A 13994-nucleotide genomic window follows, 5' to 3' on the forward strand; every position below is an offset into this window, starting at 1 on the left:
AAACATTCTGTTAGGCCAAGTATGTAAAATATATAACCATGTATGTATCATGGAAAATTATAATGACAGCTAATAATTACTCAGCTTTTTCTACATGCTAAGTAAGCACTCTGGTTTTATATGTATTTGTTTTGTCCTTGCTCCAACTTTATGAAGTAGTACGATCTCATTTTACAGGTGAAGAAACTGAAGTCCAGGGATATTAGGTAGCTTGCCCAGGGCCACAGCAAAAACATCAGGCTGAAGCCTACTTCTCTGTGACTCCAAAAGTGTTCATAAATGCTACGCATAATCCCCTGCCATTATTACATATTATACACGTCGTTCCTTCTAAGAATTAATGTTGAGGAAGTTAATGGGTAATATACTTGAACCTTTTTATATGATGTCATAATGGTTATGTGACATTTTTCTTTGGATAATAGATCACACACACCCTCTTAGAATGAGGGCAGTCTCAAGAAATAGATAATCTAGGTCCTCACTGATGTTTCATATTCATTATATTAGCACCATGTATAAGTATTAAGTCAAATAAATTATTCCAGCAGTAGACAACTAATAGCTTTCATAATTTTTAATTATAAAAAAAAAGGCAGTAAAAATTTCAGTTGATCTAGGAGATAACCTAAAGCTGTATTAAATTTTTTCAAAATCCATGTTCAGAATTCTTTTGTTTTGTAATCCTTATTACTTTCTGGTTTCTTCATATAAACTCAATTCCATCAATTGTAACGGAAAGTTATGCCTAATACAACCTTCAGGTTTTTGGGTTTTTTCCAAGAAAAGCATTACTTTACCAAGGATCAAAGTAATTAAATCATTTATCCAAGGTCAACCCAATCAGTGAAATACTGCTACTACAGACCATCCACCAGCGTTGTGAAAATTATTATTATATGCAGAATTCTTATTTTGATAAAATTTTTACCAGTTCAAGTAAGATTTACTGAGCCTGTTGGATTCTAACCCTTACAAGAGAGCAAAAACATAAAATAGTGCTATCAGAAGAGGGAAAACTGCATGCTAGTGACAGGGTAGGGAAGGAGGGTTAGAGTTATTCATGTGCGTAAAAGTGGACAGGTGGATTCTTTTACCAGCAGAAAGCTTTAGCCAATATGAACTGTCAGCCTTACTGTTGCCCAAATTACCACACCGCTATTCAAACTCCCAAGGAGGGAGGAGCTAAAGCAGCTTAGCAACCAAAGCAGTGGTAAGAGGTTTCTTTTAACAAAAAAATGTTAACGTTTTTCATGACCACTGTTAAAACGTCACTAGCAAAGTCATTACAATCCCATTAGCAAAGGCCTGGTGTTGCTGTGAAAACCAGTTCATGCAGAAATTAATGCTATACATAAGTATGACAAACTTTTTTAGGACATTTTATAAGGCTAATCTTAGCATAGCTAGACCTTATGTTTGTGATTGAGTCAACTTTTGGAAACAAGTAGACATGAAAAAATATAAAGATATGTTGGAACAAAAAATTGTGTATGTACATATATATGGTGGCATTTTATAAAAAGATAGCTGATAATTCCCTAATAATTTCCAATAACCAATATTTTTTAGGGTTCTTAACTATTGCATAGTACTGTAATTAGCTTGCTTGTTTAATTTAGCCCGAGACAAAAATGTTCATGAGAAAACTGACTAGACCTACGGTCTAGATTTTAAGAGAGCAGGGATCTCAGAACCAAATACCCTTTGCTTAAAGGTTTTTTTGTGGGGGTTTTTTACCACTGAAAGTTTTTTTTTTTAAAACACTTTTCTAAAGATTTTATGTATTTTTATTTTTTAATTTTTTTTTTTTTTTAGAGGAAGGGAGAGAGAGAAATATATGCGTGAGAGAAACATCAATTGGTTGCTTCTTGCAGGCCCGCAACAGGGGACCTGACCTGGCCCCCAACCTAGGCATGTGCCCTGGCAGGGAATTGAACTGGCAACCTTCCATTTCACAGGCCAGTGCTTAATCCACTGAGCTATACCAGCCAGGGTACCACTGAAAATTTTTGAAGATTAAAGATTGACTTACCTATGACTGATTTTCAAAATCTTTGGCATCACAACATTTAAAAAATAAACCGAAAAGCAATACATTGTTTTTGAAAAGTATGGCAAATGCATGGTCTAGGACTAGTGATTATAATATTTAATTTGAATTGGTATGTGAAAAGATTATAAGATGAACAACTTGTTAATTTCCTTCTTAGAAGCATATAATTGTGGATCTGAAAAGGGATTGTAGAAAAAAACTTAATATTATACATGCATTTTATGATTGTGGAAATGGATACCAGAGAGAATAAGCAAATTGGGGGCAGGTTTGTGGTTTGAACCAACTCGTCTGACTCCTCAAAGCCTTAAATTCAACTCCAACATTTATTAAACACTTGCAGAGTATCTACTGTGTCAAATATGATATTAAGTACTAGGACTACAAAGAGAAATGCACTTAAATTTGTAGCCTCAAGAAGCTAACTGTATAATAAAAGGTATGTAAACATCAATTACAGTAATGTCATAACAGTGTAATATAGCTGTGTACATAAAACTTGGCCATGGCTGGACCTGACAGGATTTTTAAATGTACTACTACTCAGTGTTAGCCATTATCTAGGAAAAGAAGGACACTCATACTCTACAATATCCTTCAAAATTTTTTTCTCAGGTGTAGTTGATTTTTATTTATTTGGTATTTGTGCCTTTTTTTTTGACCCAGCAATTCTTCCCAGGAATTTATCCTAAAGATATACCAGCATGAATTTGCAAAGACATATGGGTAAGAATGTACATTTGCATCTTTTGTCAGATATATGAAAAAATTAAATGTCTTATTAATAGGGGATTGCTTAACATATTTTTAGTATAATGAAATGAAATATGCAGATGTTCAAAAGAATGTTCCATGTCTTTACATGGTGAGGTGGAAAGAGCTCTAAGATATTTTAAGAAAATTAAATATAGAATAACATGTATCTGTATGTACATTTATGTATATATGGACTATCCCAACAGATTAAAAAAATTATGGATACCTCTGGGCTCTTCAACTAGTATGAGGAATAGTATAAAGAAAAAGATATTACACCTGTATCATTTGAAAGTTTTTATAAGAATATATTGCTTTCCTAATTTTTAAACAGACATTGTTTAAATGAAGAACATACAGCAAAACAAAACATTTAAGTTGATGAAAACCTAAAAAGAGCAGGATATGAAATTGTGTGCATGCTGTGTTTGGTAGGCACCTCTAAGCAGGCAGCTGGGATTCCACCCTTATGTAATCCCTTCTCCTTGATTGTGGGCTGGCCTTCTGATTTCATTTAGGGATGTCCCTGCTAAGATACGGTTTTAAGAAGACTGGCTTCTGTCCAGTCCTGGGCTCTGATTTGCGCCCTCAGATCACCGCCTGGCAGCCTATGGGGAAAGGCCCCTGTGGTAAGCAACCGTGTGAGTGAACTAAATCCTCTGGCCCCAGTTGAACCGAGATGACTGAAGCCTCAGCCACCTGCTTAACTCCAGCCCCATACATTTCTGAATTTCTTAAACACACAAACTGTAAGATGCTAAATGTTGATTTTAGCCACTAAGTTTTGGGTTATTTTGTTCTGCAATAATAGATAACTAATGTGTTGTAATTATAACCTACCTAACAGAAGGACATGACAGGGTTACCCACATCCAATGACTAACCCATGTCTGAGTATAAAGGCCGTCTAGACCCAACGGGGGACAATTCTGAAGGCTCTTTGAGCTCCTGAGCTCTCTGCGGGTTGGTTGAGGCTGTAATTAGGTCTGCATTGCAGCCCAAGTTTTCCCTCTGCCCACGCCCGCTTTCTTCCCCTCCTTTTAGGTGTCTACCCCTGGGGAACTGCTTACTAAATATTCTGATCTTTAAACTCTGCTGAGTCTGCTACCTGGGGAATTTAATCTGTGACAGCCAGCTGCAGTGTCTGGATCCTAGGTAGCTGCTCCAATTATCACTGTCTTGGCCAGCAAGAAGTGGGTGAGGGAGAGGAAGTGTACGGCAAACCCTTAACGTTTTATTGACATGACTTAGAAATTGCATTATTTCCATTTACATCCCATAGACAAGGCTTACAGCCACATTCCCCTGCAAGAGAAGAGGATAGGAAATACAGCCTCTAACTAGCCAGCCATCTACCTAACTAAACTACACGGACTCTAAGGGAGGCTGTTTTAGTCATCCATTGCTGTTAACAAACCACCCCAAAACTTAGTGGTATAAAACAACCATTTTATAATGTTCATGAGATACCATGGGTCCAAAATACAGAGAGGACACAGTAGAGCTATTTGGGGATAACTAACAGGACTGGAGCAGCTCTGGCTGGAGAACTCAGTCCCTCGACAGCATCCTCACTCATATGTTTGTTTCCTGGGCTGGAATGTTGGGAAGACACGTTCAGATGAGATTATCTTCCAGAGCATCTACTCGTGGTCTATTCAGCAGGACAATCTCAGGATAGTTGTGCTTAAAGGGTGGGTTAGGGCTTCAAGAGCAAGAGCATTGCTAGAGACCAAGGAGGAAACTAAAAGCCTCTTTAAGACTTAACCTCAGAAGTTACATAGCATCACTTCCTCTCTATTTTATTGGTCAGGCCCGTCTCAGAGTTCACCCATAATTCAAGGGGAGGAAACATACATCCTACATTTTGATGAGAGGAGGGTCAAAGAATTACACTCCCCAGCAAGAGTAGATATTGGGGATTCAGTTAGTTCCTGCCATAGGCCCTGTGATATGTACCACAGTAATGAAGATGGAGATGCAGAGAAATAAAGGGAGAACATAATAACTATAAAATGAAGTTTCTATAATATAGCAATTAAACTATAACTATTTTCTGATTGTTTACCGCATAACCCAACCCTATTGCTTTTGTATTCAGCATAAAGTTGGTAAGTTCCCCGTCATATATAAGATAGAGATGAGCCCTTCCCTTTGGCTCAAATTCTTTAAGCTTCTGAATATAGCTCAAGAACCTTGGCACATATAACTGAAATGCTTTTTGTGGGATGAAGGCTGTATTTATAGGAGGAAATTAGTCTTTGTTAAGTTACCTATAGATTATCCAGCTTGGGCTGCTATAGATGGGTAAGTACCAGGTCCAGATGAAGTAATCTTCCTCTTGTAACTTACTATTATTTAGTATCACAGTTTGAGTAGAGTAGTGGAACCCAGCGTCTTCCATTCCACTGCCACTTTATAGGATTTACCATATTCTTCAGCAGAGCAAAGTAACTCCCTTCCAGACAGATAATGTACCATTCATTGTTAATATAAATTATTTTCTGAATTAAAAAAAGAAAGTGGTAGGTCACAAGATCAAACTAGGACAGGAACTGAATCTATTGAGATCTTTAAACTCTTCCAGGACTTTGGGATCTTCCTCATGTTCCCAGGGGTAGGGTGACCTAAGCTCATTGTTCTAGAACAGAAGAAGCATCTGCATAGCTGCTGGGAAGCCCAGGGATAACATTGCAAGTATAAAGGAGCAGTAAAGCATGACTAAGTTTTATGAATCTCAATTTCCCCTGCCACAACTAAAGGCCAAAAATTTTTTGCCTGTTGTTTTTTTTTTTTTTTCTTTTAAGACTGGAAGCAACCTGGTTTCTATCTGAGGTGTAGCACTGAAGGTATAAAGTTAAATAGTAGAATATATGCCTTCCTGTAGTTCCCAAAACCCAAACTACAATTCCCCATAGAGCATAAAGTGGGTATTTACAGTTTGCTTAGTAGCAGAACTAAACAGCCACACCCCTTCATGGAGTGGGATTTGTTTTGTACCTGCAGACCTGGAGGGAATGAGGTGTATCCCTGGGCAGTAGCATTCCCTTGGGAAATTGGGATTATTACGCAGGAACTCCTCTGCGTATCCACACTCTGGCCTACGACCTCTCCTTGTTTATCCTGCACTCTGCTAGCCACCTGTGTATCCATCTTTCTTCAAACCCTTTGTTCCATAGAGATGGGATGTGTTCCTTACTCCCTTGACTTTGTATCTCTAGTGGTTTGCCTCTAATATTCTTATCCACTACTCTCCTTTCACATCATTCCCACTTATACATAAGGTGCATTTTCAACAGGTTCACATTTGTCCTTGTCCTCTCATGCATTCCACACCTTTCCTTCATTTTGACTCGGTATATAAAATATGTTGCCCTTTGGTAAAACTGGAATATTAGGACAAATAACTTGAAAGGGAGTGATTTTAGAAAAGTGTGGTACCCTCTATAAATCCATTGATTGTCAGAAAAGAGATACCTAATCATTTCTAATAACATATTTGAATCTTGAGAGTCTACATCTAATTTTACTATGATCTTTTTTATTGGAATTGGTCCTTCTTTCTATTCATGGTTTTTAGTTTAATTCATTAAGTTCCTATGCAAAAAAAAGCAATTTCAGAAGGGGAATGAAAACACCCTATGGGAGGCAGATATCTTTCTGGTAAGTGAGCCACCGAACAGACTATTAAGAGCTTTTATGCTTTTAATACAGCGACCTGTTGTTTTTCTTAATGCTTCACAATTAAAGCTACCAGGCAAAGACTGTTCCTACTCTATTTTACTCCCTAGGCAGTACCCAACATGCTCTTAAATTTGAACGTTCTGATGTTAACTCAGATTAGGCCTGATCCTCAGGGTTGACTAGAGCAAGTCAACTGCTCACCCCTGGAAATAAGTTAGTTTTTCCCGGGCACCAAGATACTGACTAGGGTGCTGGGCAAGGAATTTTCCTACACTGGCCCTGCTGCCCAGGAAGAGGTCATTCCTTTTCCCTTGCGAGCATCTCCCTCCCAGAGAGCAGGGTTGACTCATCCTCTGACTCAGGATGATGGCACACATTAAAGAGCTGAGAAATTCGTGTCTCTGCTAGAGTTGCCGGTGTAGTAAGGCACATGTATGCATTTAGTGGGGGAGGGAGGGGAAGCCAGATCTCAGTTTCCTCTAGGGCCCCTAATTTTTCCCTGATCCCTGTTCTCCCCCAATCCCACCTACCAAACTGATATATCAAAAGTGTTGGCTACTCTTCTTTCCTCATAGTCCATGTTCCAAAGCCTCTCACCTTCCTTCCCCCCAAAAACCCCAAATATTTCTTCCTCCAGAACTCAAAAAATTTGCTCTTTGTTCTTCAAAATACACTCGTATACACCAAATTTAAATTTAGCCCCTCTCTATCTGAGTTTTTTCTTGCAGAGAGACAAACTGAGGTGGCAGACTGCCTTCCGGTTAAGTAGAGGACACAGAGTTCTCTTTAAAATAGTTGCCTAGTATTCCATTGTGTGCCTCCACCAAAATGTATCCCAATCCCCCTTAAAAATAATAACTAAAATGTACTGAGCATAAACTATGGATTAGGCACTTTTCTAAATATTACCACAAGCCAATGAAGGAGACACTGTTATTAGCTCCACTTTACAGATGGGTAAACTAAAAAGCACAGTGAGATTATTTGTCCATAATCACGCAGCTGCAGACTGGATTTGAATCCAGGCACTTCTTATCCAGAATGCTATACTGCTTCCCATTTATGGGATATTTAGGGCTTTCTCTAGGGTTTTTTCCTCCACTTTTACAGATAATGCAGCAATAAATATCCTTGCACATAAACATTTGCAAACTTTTCTAAGTATATCTGTAAGGACAAATTCCTTGAAATGAGATTACAGGGTCAGAAAGCAGCACGTATTTCTTGGAACAAAAAATTTTCCTCAAACTTATCATTTGTTTTGTGGAAGTAGCATTTTATGAGAGGCAACAAGCTGTCCTCTTCATATATTTAAAATTTCACCAGCAAAATTACTAGAAAGTCATCTTAGTCTTTTACCAGATCAAGTATTTTAATTATCCACATGTCCTTTCCTCATGGCATTTCTGTTACTTGATTGAGGAGCAGAGACAGGTAAACTGGAAGCAAAAGGGCCCTGAACTAGGGGCCTGGGTCATGATAGTTCAGTGACTGATTTCAATGACTGGAGTTTAGATTTTTATTTGTAATCTTCAAAATGCAGATAGTAAGTACTATCTACTTTATCTACCACCAATGGCTTTACAGGCAGAAATATGAATGTATACACATTGTTCATATGTATCATTAGGAACACTCACAATGGAGGGATACCCATCCAGGGACCAGGGAAAGAACCTCAGGCCTAATAGAAAATTATGACCTGGTATCTTTTTGGCCATAAAATGCATATATGCCTTACTGCATCAGAAACTCTAGCAGGAGATGACAATTTCTCTACACACAGACCATCTGTATAAGTCTTATTACACTTTAGCAGGTAGGCTCACTATAATAAATGTCTTATTAATAAATTAATGAACAAAGTTTTCAAGGCCACTGATTGATTTTACAAAGCTAAGACTAATGTTTTCTCTAAAAAAAAAGAAGTAATTTTTAGCACTTTGTCTTAAACCCTAAATAATAAGTACCTGTATCTTCTTTAGAACTATGTTTATAATGCAGTTTAAAGGTCTTAAAATTTGATTTGGGCAAGTTAATAACCAAATCATCCAGAACAAAGAGTCTAAGGTTATCTAGTTTGTCAAATGTTGAGTAACTGCCTCTATAAATTTGGAAAATACAGAAATGTAGAGAAATAATCCATTTTATTGACTAGAATCCCTTTTCTAATGTTATATAGGGGTTGGCAAAAGTAGGTTTACAGTTATTTGTATGGAAAATGACATGCAGGTTATGATTATTACAGTAGCTTTATTAACTTTGTTTTGTGTACTCACAACCATAAACCTACTTTTGCCCAAACCTGTGCAATTTATTGGTTCTTGAGGATACTCTCCTTTTTAAGTTATTGATAAATAACCTTATTTATGAAAACCACTTCTGAATGATTAACAATTCAGTAGGAATCAGTCACGTAGTCATTTGTATACTGACAAAACTTAGTTTCAAATTATAACATAAAGTTATTTTGAATATACTTTAGATTATGTGGATTTTATTGGATGATATAAATCATATCTCACACATTTCACTTTCTATTTTATTCCCCAACTTTCAATTATCTTGAATAATGTTCCCTCTTGTTGAGTGTATCCATATTTCAGACTTGTATAAATGTCTATATAAATTGAAATCATTTTTCCTCTAACTTATCTAGATTTACATACTTTTTAACCTGGGTTGGGAAATATCTGCAAGCTACAACATGAAAATAACTTAAACCTGGGTGTCCTGGAATAGAAAAATTACACATTTCTATGAATGAAACATGGAAGTATTCAAATGTAGAAATACAGCAAATGTAAAAAATCATTTTTTTGTGATTCATTATGAATAAAATATATTTTTAAGAGTCTGTCACTAGGCAGCCTAAATTTATTTACCTAAGAGTTTCCTTCCAGAATTTTTGCAAGAACTGGAAAAATAATACTGTTTTAGTTTGTTTGGGCTGCTTTAACAAAATGCCACAGATCGGTGATTTATAAACAGCAGAAATTTATTTTTCACACTTGTGGAGGCTGGAAGTTCAAGACTGTGGTGCCAGCAGCGCTGTTTGTTCTGCTGAAGGCCCTCTTCTGTAGGATCTCTTTCATAAAGAAGCACTAACCGCCCTGGCTGGTGTGGCTCAGTGCGCTGAGCTCCGGCCTGCGAACCTAAGCACCACCAGGATCCCCGACTCCCAGTCAGGGCACTTGTTTGGGTTGCGGGCTGGGTCCCTACGCGGGGCGGGGGCTGGGGTGGGGGGGGCATGCGAGAGGCAGCTGATCTATGTTTCTCTCACACACTGATGTTTCTCTCCCTTTCTTTCTCACTTCCCCCCTCTCTAAAAATAAATAAAATATGTTAAAAATCACCAAAACAAAAAAACCACTAATCCCATTCATGACAGCCCCGCCCTTATGACTTAAGCACCTCCCAAAGGCTCCACCTCCTAATACAATCACACTGGAATTAGCATTTCAACAGATGAATTTTGACAGGACACAAACTAAACATTTTTGTGTCCAGCCCAGGGGCTGCACGAGGCCCAACACAAAATTGTAAATTTACTTAAAGCCTTTTTTTTGCTCATCAGTTTTCGTGAGTGTTTGTGTATTTAATGTGTGGCCCAAGACAACTCTTCTTCCAGGGCAGCCCAGAGATGCCGAAAGGTTGGACACCCCTGATTAAAATCATAGCAAATACCTACATTGACAGTAGTCTTCCTCAGTAATGGTAATTGTCAATGGCAAAACAGATACTGGTAATAGTTCAACCTCGTTCTGCATAATTGTGCTGAACCCTGGCCAAGTAGCTCAGTTCGTTGGAGCTTTGGCCCGTAAACCAAAAGGCTGACAGTTCCATCCCTAGTCAGGGCACATACCTAGGTTGTGGGTTCTATCCCGGGTCAGGGCATGGCTAGGAGTCAACAAATCGATGTTTCTCTCTCTCTCCCCGCCTCTTCCTCTTTAAAATCAATAAATATATACTTGGGTGAGGATTAAAAAAATAAATAATTGTGGTGGGAGCTATAGTCTCCCTGAGTCATGCCATCAAATTAAAGAGAGGATTTATGATTTCAACAATGGTAAAGTTAGCCTGCAATGTCGTGGGCTCTAGTTATGTGTGTTCAACACAACTTTGATTTACTAAGTCTGTGTGGCATTTAGGCTGCTTCTAACATTTCTGCTCTGGGTACGTATCATTTCATTGAGACCATAATTTTTCAGCTATATCCCAAAGTTGGGGAAAATGATCAAGTTACAAACACAATTTGGAGCAATCGCTATATCCAATACACTATTTATTGAGTATCAACAGCATGTGATATTGTACACACTGATCTGTGTGGTAAGGGAGAAAGCTCTAGAATCAGTTCCCCAGATTTAAACCCTGGCTCTACCACTTACCAGCTGTGCCATGTCTATTTCTGTTACCTGTTGAAATGGGGATGATGATAATAACACCTGCCTCATAGAGTTGACTAAATAATTTAATATGTATAAAGCATTGGGCATATATAGTAAGTGCTAATAAGTGTAAGTTGCTGTTGATATTTAATATGCACCCAATCTATAACCAATCTATACGTTAGTACTAGAATAGAAAGCATTAAATAGCTTTGTACATTTAATACCTTTCATCAAAATTTTATTTCTAGTTAAAAGTAATAAGAATGGGGAAATTTTGGTTTTAGAAACAACCTCCCAGACAGAAAACAAGTATATAAGTATGAGATATTTGAACTACTCCCTGAGGTTTAGCAACTAAAAGCAATATCCCTATATTTTGAATCAGGGCTTATTAGATCTTACTGGTCATCACCAATATCTATTGCAGTGTCTTGCATAGTCAGGCGTTCAATAAACATTTGCTCAATATAAATGAATAAAACGTAAGTGTACAATTATAGCCAAGAGAAAGATATAATTTTTTTCATTTAGCTCTGGCAATGTAATTCCCAACCAGCAACGTGCACACAGGTTGTATAAATGGAGCTCTTTGGACAGCAGAATAATGCATCATGAGAAATTATAATCATTGCTTTTACAACTGGACATAGTCCTGTAAAATCTGTGCCATTGGTGACAAACAAATGAAGGAGAAGGACAGGCAGATGGATCAACAGAAGTTCTTCACTGCGGCTGGAGGACACATCACAATCAATGTTCTACCAATGGAAGATTAATGACATTTACTTACCAAGGATTTAGACAAATGTGCAGATAGACTTCAATTTTTTAAAAAAGTGTCTTACTGGCTAAGAAGAAAAAGTAAAAAAGGGAGCTGGTATTAAAGCAATATTCTCCTTTGGTCTGATTTATAGGGACTGATTGTCTTATTAGTCTAAAATATATTCATGTGGTAGATAGAATAATGGCCCCCAAATATGTCCATGTTCTAATCCCCTGAACCTATGAACTGTTACTTGACAAAAGGATTTCGTAGATACAATTAAGTTAATGATCATGAGATAGGGAGATTATTCTGGATTATCTGTGTGGCACCATGGAATCAGAAGGATCCTAATAAGAGCCAGGCAGGACAAGAGTCAGAGGAGATTAGAGGATGCTATGCTGCTTTCTTTAAAAACAGTAGGAAGGGATCATGGGTCCAAAAAGCAGGTAGCTTCCAAAAGCTGGAAAGGATCAGGAAACAGATTATCCCCTGTAGCCTCAGTAGGAAAGCAGCCCTGCTAATACCTCAATTTTAGCCCAGCAAAAAAACCTTTTCAGACTTCTTATCTGAAGAACTGTAAGGTAATAAATTTGTGTTGTTTTAAGCCACTAAATTTGTGGTACTTTGTTAGGACAGCAAGCGGAAACTAATACAATCATTAAACTGTACCTAAACCTATAAAGACACTAACATGTAGTCAATACAAACTGAAATTTACTTCTAGTTCTCTTGGATTGAAACTGGAGTTATCCTTGGGAATGTGATTTATTTTGGGCTTGGGGCAGGGAAAAATGCAAATAGATCTAGAGCACCTTATGATGTCAGAAAGTAAAGAACTGCTCAAAAAGATGGGGCATGTCAACGGGCACAGAAGTTAACCTAAAAGAGCCCCCAGTAGCCAAAACTGGAACAATTAGAACAAAATAATGATAGTACTGAATTATAATTCCCTAAATAAATACAAGGGAAACCCAAGAAAACATGGAATTATCTTCTGGAGGGGGGCCCCTTGTAGTACAGGCTTCCCCTGCTAAGTGAGTGTTCTAGGAACCCATCTGTATCAGTGCACCAGCTGGCATTGTTGTGAGAGGCTGCCTTCCCCTTAAGTGAATTTTTTTGAAGACTCTTTCAGCGCGTTTGCCCATTTTATGATGGGTGATTTATGAGCGCACCTGCCCACACCACAGCTAAGTGTTCAGCAGTTTTTGACCACAAATGGCATGGCCTCTGCGCCCCACCCTCCCTATTCAGCCAGAATGATTTTTTTTTTATTTGTTTGTTTCTCCAGAGGAAAAAGGGCCTCAAAAGGGAAACATTCTGCCAATGTGGAAGAGGTGAAACAAAAAAAATGACAGAAGCACTAAAAGGCATCAAAATCAACAAGTTCAACAACTGTTTTGAGCAGTGAAAAAAACATCTCAACAGGCGTATTGCATGAAATGGAGAGTACTTCGAAGGTGACTGAAATTTAAACATGTAGGAATAAATACACAATAATTTTATAAATAAATTCCGGCTTCAGGGGTCCTCCCATAATAGCCATGAGTCTGCAATGAATTAAATAATCAAACAATAAATAAATGGAGAATGGACAGTTCTACCGATGAATGTTAAAAGTAGTAAAGTTTAAGGAGAAATAGAATATTTGCACCCTGGTTTATGTGGCTAAGTATATGGAGCACTGGCCTGTGAACGGAAAGGTTGCTGGTTCGATTCCCAGTCAGGGCACATGCCTGTGTTGCAGGTCAGGTCCCCATTTGGCAACCCATCACATACCTCTTGCACACTGATGTTTCCTTCCCTTTCCTCCTCTCTTCCCCTCTCTCTAAAAGTAAATAAATAAAATCGTTTTTAGAAGTGTGTTAAAAAAAAGAATTAGAATTATTCGCATAGTTCAAAGTATCTCTCCCAATATATTTTAAAATTAATAATTTAAAATTTATAATTTAAATAAGTGGAAAAACATAACTTTATAGTGGGTAAACCCAAAAGACACCAGTTTAATCAAGTAATCAAGGTTAATATCACAAGTATGGCAAGCAGAATTCTATGATGACTGCTCCCTCCCCCTTTCCTCCCTACCTTTGTGTACACAGTCATCCAGTGAGTATGATGGATTTCAACCCTCTGATTAGATTACATTAGGGGACACAGCTGACTTTAAAAGAGATAATTGATTTGGGCCTGACCTAATCATATGAGCCTTTTAAAATCTGGGTCAATTTAGAGATCAAAAATGTGAGGGACTAAATAGAAGGGAAATCTCCTGCTGCCCTTGTAGATGGGGGGCCACGGCAGGTCCTTGAGAGTGGCCTCTAGGAACGGAGAGTGGTCCCCA

The sequence above is a fragment of the Pteronotus mesoamericanus genome, unplaced genomic scaffold, assembly GCF_021234165.1.
Source record: "Pteronotus mesoamericanus isolate MK-2021 breed Mesoamerican mustached bat unplaced genomic scaffold, CSHL_Meso_final contig_90, whole genome shotgun sequence".
Classification (NCBI taxonomy): Eukaryota; Metazoa; Chordata; class Mammalia; order Chiroptera; family Mormoopidae; genus Pteronotus; species Pteronotus mesoamericanus.